The sequence below is a fragment of the Macaca mulatta genome, chromosome 6 (genome assembly GCF_049350105.2).
Source record: "Macaca mulatta isolate MMU2019108-1 chromosome 6, T2T-MMU8v2.0, whole genome shotgun sequence".
Lineage (NCBI taxonomy): Eukaryota > Metazoa > Chordata > Mammalia > Primates > Cercopithecidae > Macaca > Macaca mulatta.
In genome coordinates, this window is record NC_133411.1 from 141273778 (window position 1) to 141280785 (window position 7008).

The 7008-nt window shown below is 41.1% G+C and overlaps 1 long non-coding RNA gene across 1 annotated transcript; it reads right to left on the reverse strand.

Annotated features, from left to right (window-relative positions):
* Positions 1–3723: 3723 nt before the first annotated feature.
* LOC144341532 (uncharacterized) lies at positions 3724–6711 on the reverse strand. Its single transcript, XR_013418517.1, has 2 exons — positions 4803–6711; positions 3724–4103 (listed from the first exon to the last, which is right to left on the reverse strand). It is a non-coding gene; the product is annotated as an uncharacterized LOC144341532 (long non-coding RNA).
* Positions 6712–7008: the final 297 nt, after the last annotated feature.

Sequence of the window (7008 nt, forward strand, 5' to 3'; positions counted from 1 at the left end):
ACCACAGTTTTTAAAAAGCAAAAAATAAATATAAAAAGCTCTTAATTTCCCAAACCCCCACCCCACCAAATCTCCCCATTTCAAAAACAAACATGAAAAGCTACAAAATTGCTCAGGCTAAAAATTCAGGAATCATTCTTAATTTCCTTCCTTCATGCCCATATCCAATAGCAAATCATGTCACCTTTTTCTTCCAAAAATATTCTGAATTTATCCATTTATCTCTTCCATAGTTACCACTCACCTTCAGGCCATCATAAGCTCTTGCCTATAATGCTGCAATGCTTTCTAATCAGTCAACCTGCTTTCATTCTTGTCCTCTACAGTCCCTTCTCTATATAGCAGCCAGAATGTTCCTTTTATGCTAGAAATAAGACCTGATGCTTTTCTCTGCTTGAAAATACTCTGATAGGCCAGGCACAGTGGCCCATGCCTATAATCCCAGCACTTTGGGAGGCCAAAGTGGGCAGAGTTCAAGACCAGCCTGGGCAACATGGCAAAATCCCATCTCTACAAAAAATACAAAAATTAGCCAGGTGTGGTGCGTGTAGTCCCAGCTACTGGGGAGGCTGAGGTGTGAGGATCGCTTGAGCCCAGGAGGCAGAGGTTGCAGAGAGTCGAGATCATGCCACTGCACTCCAGCCTGGGTGACAGTGAGACCCTGTCTCAAAGAAAAAAAAAAAAGAAAAAGAAAAAGAAAAAAAGAAAATATTCTGGTAATGATGCACCTAGAATAAAATCCAAACTCCTTGCCACTATCTACAAGGCACTAGACAATCTGGCTTCCATAAAAACTGGCCTCCTGCCAATGTCGCTGACTTATGTTCCAACACTACTTACTTTGATCACTATGTTCTAGTCACGCTGGTCTTCCCTCTGTTACTTAGTCACCCTGAGCACATCTCTTACCTCACAGTCTTTGTACTTGCTGCTCTTCTGCTTAGTACACCTGCTTCCCAGATCTTCACATGACAGATTCCTTCTTACCCTTTGCCTCTCAGCTCAGACATCACCTTCTCAGAAACATGTTCACTTACCATTCATCTAAAGCAGCTACCCAATGACTGTCATTCTATACCATTACTCTCTTTTCTTTCTCCTTGGCACTTACCACTACTTGACATTTGTATTTATTTGTACAAGTTTATTGTCAGCCTCTCCATCCTCCAAGTAAAATGTGAGTGCCATGAGAACAGATAGCTTGTTTCTTTCCTCGATTCCCAGAACTCAGAACAGTGTTTGGCACACATCAGTCTATTCATATGTTTGCCAAATGAACGAAGAAGTGAAAACCACTAGTGACCCAATTGTCCTGCCATGTCATATATATACACAAAACTCTTTTGGGAAAACTCATATTTCTATGTTGGCCCTCACTAATGTCTTTCCATCTAGTCTAGAATGCAATAACCAGTCTTTAAAATGTAAGCAGCATATTTCACATTTCATTTTTGCAGGTATCTCTGAAGGGAATGAATTTACATTTCTACTATTGCAAATAGGATGGTCAAGTTTGTTGCAATGCACAACTTTTTCTGCGAAATTCAAAAACTGTCCTGTACCTCTTGAAGCCAAATGGTGAGGTTTCACATTGGAAATTACACTCATCTAAAGAAACAGTCTGGACATTTAAGTCCTTAAACAGTTGTTCAAAGTATTTTATTACATACTTTTTCTAGTCTTCAGAATGTTTCAAGGTCCATTGTCTTCATGGCTAGTTACCTATCTGTCCAGGCCAAACAAACTGGAGTTAAAATGCAGAATCACATAACAGCAGAAATGTGATTTCTCATTCTACTGTGCAACCCAACAGAATTGTGCCAAGTCTTGCCAGGCTGCCACTGCTCTACTGTGCCCAATGCCAATATGCATTGGGGTGATGACATCCCACTTGGGATGTTGTCTGATGACATAGACAGACTTCTCTGTTTCTCCACTCTGGGGTCATAATTCAATGTTCTGAGGCCAAGGCAAATAATGTCTTACAGGGATTTTGACAAGAAAAAAAAATAGCTATTTCAGACTTTGTTCAAGTTCCCCTTGTATGTCAGACCCCATTGATTTCAGTAGGGATGGCACCATGTTCAAGAGGCTGAAGAGACCTAGAATCAGAAACTGAGACATAAGGTTTATTGAGAGGACTTACAGTACAGGGAAGTCCAGCGGCAGTGGGCTGGACAGGAGAACCAAAACTCCTTGTAAAAAGCATGCAGTTCGCCAGGCATGGTGGCTCATACCTGTAATCCCAGCACTTTGGGAGGCTGAGGTGGGTGGATCACCTGAGGTCAGGAGTTTGAGACCAGACTGACCAACATGGTGAAACACTGTCTCTACTAAATACAAAAAAATTAGCCGGGCCTGGTGGTGGGCACCTGTAATCCCAGCCACTTGGGAGGCTAAGGCAGGAGAATCACTTGAACCCGGGAGGCAGAGGTTACAGTGAGCCGAGATTGTACCATTGCACTCCAGCCTGGGCAACAACAGCAAAAACTCTGTCTCAAAAAAACAAAAACAAACAAAGAGACATGCAGTTTATATAACACTTTTACTTAACACCTTTCCCCTAGCAACCTCTACCAGGCAACCTTCATTTTACCTAAAACAAAGGGCTTTGATCGCCTAGTAGGGCCTGCATTCTACAGGATGGGCTGGGGGTGGGAGCAGTTCAGAAGTTTGTCATAGATAAGAAATGAAATCTCTGGGTTGGCCACTCCCAGATTCCTTATCTGGGAGCTCTGAACATACATTCTTCTTAGACCATAGGGTCATTCTTCAGGTATGCATAAGTTATTGCTGCCAAGTGCATCCGTCAGGTGCATCTGCCATATGATCCTTACTAGAAGCATCCAAACACAGATTTGCGGGATCTACAGCAGACACCAGACAGACCCTCTGAATCATTTTCTACTCTGATGCTGAAGCTATAATATTGGACTAAGCTTGTGCCTTCTACTCTTTTTTTTTTTTTTTTTTTTTTTTTTTTTTTTTGAGACGGAGTCTTACTCTGTTGCCCAGGTTAGAGTGCAGTGCAGATCTTGGCTCACTGTAACCTCCACCTCCCAGGCTCAGGTGATCCTCTCACCTCAGCCTCCCAAGTAGCTGTGACTACAGGAGTGTGCCACCACACCTGGCTAATTTTTGTATTTTCAGTAGAGACAGGGTTTCACCATGTTGCCTAGGCTGGTCTCAAACTCCTAACCTCAGGTGATCCGCCCTCCTCAGCCTGCCAAAATGCTAGGATTACAAATATGAGCCACTGCACCCAGCCTACTCTTTTCTTGAAGGAGGAGTTTGTTCTTTGGAGGCTTTCCCTTCCTCAGGCAAGTAATTGCTGACTATTCCAGCCTACATAACGTCCAGACATATCCAAATCTGTGGAGAACATATAGTTCTTAAGGTATTTATTTGGAGTCAATAATCAAAGTAAAACTAATAATTATAGCTAATATTTAGTTTGTAGTTAATATATGCTAGGAGCTTGAGCTAAGCACTACCATCCCAGGACACTGAGGCTTAAAACACTTTTAAAATTTGTTCAAGCTCACAAGCTTGAAATTGAAGAAGAAAGCAATTGAATATTGGTCTTTCTACTACCGTACATCCAGAGCTATGCACTTAACCAATACAATATACTGTCTCTTATTGCACAAGTAATTACAAGGTTCATCTGTAAAATTCTATTCTGTAGAATAGAGGGGAAAACAAATTAAGGAATTACGGATGTTTATTCTTCTGAGCTTTAATTTAACATATTGTTTGATTAAAATAATTTATATATTAGTTATCTATTGCCACATAATACAATACCTCAAAATTTAACATTTTAAAACAACAAATATTCATTATTTCTCAGAGTTTCTGAGGATCAGGAATCTGGGAGTCACTTAACTGAGTGGTTCTGGTCCAGAAGACTCCCATGAAGTTGCAGTTAACCTGCCAGTAGTCATCTCAACAACCAACTGATGCTGAAGGAGCTACTTCCAAGTTCACTCAAGATTGTTGGTGGGCCTCAGTTTCTCATTAAATGCTGGCTGGAGACTTCATTCCTTGACATCACATGGACCCCTCAAAGGGCTGCTTATAACATGACAGCTTGCTTGTCTCTGAGCAAGAGAAAGAGAAAAAGAACATCCATGATGGACATCTTTTATAATGTAATTACCCAAGTGATATAAGTATCATCACTAATGCTATATGCTTTTGGTCACATAGACCAATCCTGGTACAGGGATCATTCATTGGGTGCCATCTTGGAGGCAAGCTACCACATCTGCTAGGGTATGAATGCATTTAATCTAAAGTTCTAGCCCTGAACTGTAGAGTTTTCTACCATATAAACCAGTTTTGCATTTTTTAACATGTAAAATAGGAAGATCCTAATTCAGAATCTTGCAGGATAAAGGGCCTCGGGTTCTAAGCTCTCTTTCTCTTTTAAAAGATGAAATTTAAGGCTGGGCATGGTGGCTCATACCTATAATCCCAGTACTTTGGGAGGCCAAGGCGTGGGGATCACTTGAGGTCAGGAGTTTGAGACCAGCTTGCCCAAAATGGCGAAACCCCATGTCTACCAACAATACAAAAAAAAATTAGCTGAGTGTAGCGGGGTGTGGCTGTAGTCCCAGCCACTTGGAAGGCTGAGGTGGGAGGATTGCTTGAGCCAGGGAGGTGGAGGTTGCAGTGAGCCAAGATTGCCCCACTGCACTCCAGCCTGGGTGACAGAAGGAGACCCTGTCTCAAAAAAAAAAAAAAAAAAAAAAAGCAATTTAAATAGTAATGGCATTCAGATAGGAATCACAGTGTACCTGGAACTGGATGGCGCCATCTTAGGTTGCTCTCTGCTTTGCGCATGTGGACAAGCAGTCCGTGACAAACGGTTTATTTTCTTCCTAAGGATGTGCAGCTTCTTTTGTAGTCTACTGCATTGTTTTCAATCCCTTTCAGGAATGTTATCTGATGCCCAACTGATATTTCTCAAATGTTAAAATAAGACTTCTTCACCTTGTTTGGTCTGGACACAGGTCAACATTCTTCTCATAGAAGCTTTCGTTTCTTTTGAAGTATTAAAACAATATTTTAGCACACAAAAAAGGAGTTTATTTTCAAGAAGCTTTGCTTTCTTTTTCAGTTAGTTCTAGATAAGAACTATAACTTCACATAAGATGTTAGAAGGATTTAAGTACATTGCTGAAGGTATAACCATCCATCTTCAGGAAGCAAGAATAGTGAATAGTAAGTATAAAGAAACAAATAAGTCCTGTGATAACATCTTTATCATAATTTTTAAAGTCTATTATGCTTTATGCAAATGTTTAGATTTCCTTGTTAAAAATCTGCGGGCAAGGTTAGGTTCCTTTTCTGTAGCTTTATTTTCAACTTACAATATAGTGACTATTAAATATTCTTTACCCAACACATTATATTGTAAAAATATACACTTAGTTCTGTTTCTATCACTAAGCCACTACTATTTTAAAAAGGAATATCTTGCATTGTTAAGTTTAGCAGCCCAAATTCTTGAAGGCCTTAGGAATGGTGCTATCCAATAAGATAACCAATAGCAACATGTGGCTACTGAGCACTTAAAAAATGAGTCTGGCCAGGCATAGTGGCGCACGTCTGTAATCCAGCATTTTGGGAGGCTGAGGTGGGAGGATTGCTTGAACCCAGGAGTCTGAGACCAGCCTGGGCAGCACAGGGATGACTTGTCTCTGAGAAATACAAACAAATAAAAAATTAGCTGGGCATGGTGGCATGTGCCTGTAGTCCTAGCTACTCAGCAGGCTGAGGCAGGAGGCCCACTTAAGCTTACGAGTTCAGGGCTGTGGTGAGCTATGATTGTGCCATTGCACTCTAGCCTGGGTGACAGAGTGGGACCATGTCTCCAAAAAATAAATGAATAAATAAATATTAAAAAGCAAAAAGTATGGCTAGTCCAAATTGAAATGTGCTGTAAAATACACACTGGATTCCTTTTTTTTTTTCCAAATCCCGAGAACCTGTGAAATACACCGAATTCTTAAGATTTAGTATGAGGAGGGAAAAAAAGATCAATGATTTACATACAACAATGTAAAATACCAACAATTTCTATATTGATTATATGATGAAATGATCATGTTCTGGATATACTTGATTAAATATACTATTAAAGTTAATTTCATCTTTTATTTTTACTTTTTAAATATGAGCATTGCCAGATAAAATACAGGACAACCAGTTACATTTTTATTTTATATATTCCTGCATGGGACATATTTAAAAATTATTCATTCTATATCTGAAATTCAAATTTAACTAGGAGTCCTATATTTTTATTTGCTAAATCTGGCAATTTTATTAATATGGCTACCAGAAAAGCTAACATAACAAATGTAGCTCCTTATCCTATTGAACATTGCTGCTTTAGAATCACCTCACTGCTTTTTTTTTTTTCCCCCAGTTAGCTTCCGAATAAACTCTGCAAGGAAATAACTAATCTGTGGGGAATATTTAATCCTAGGCTAGGATCGTTAATCGTGAAGTAAAATTTTTACATCTGCATGAACAAAATGGCTTGTTACAGAAGAAAATGTGGAAAGGGCATCGGGACTAGAATGAAAAGTCATAGCTCCCAGCCTCTCTACTAGGGTAGTTAACAGTCCAGGTTCAAAATAATCCCCGTCCCTCTTATAAGGATAGGCGGTGTCAAGAGCAACTATCTGTGAGACCCTAGCCCAGTTACTTCCTCCTTACCCCCGCCCCCAAGTAGGCCTCGCAAAAAGTTGGGAGCGGAGCGTTTTCAACACTGGAGCTTCGCGGTCGCTCTCCCACTCGCTCCCAGTCCCCCTATGGAGGAGCGAGTTCGGACTCGGACCCCAAGGCCGCTAGTCCCGCTGCCTTCCTAAGCCGAGCCCGGGCTACCTCGGTAGTCCCCAGCAGGCTTGGCTGGCGGAGGCCTGCCCGCAGCCAGGCTCCCAGGACAGGCCCCGCCCGTGCCTCAGGTGCACTCGGCTGCCGACCCGCCCCGCG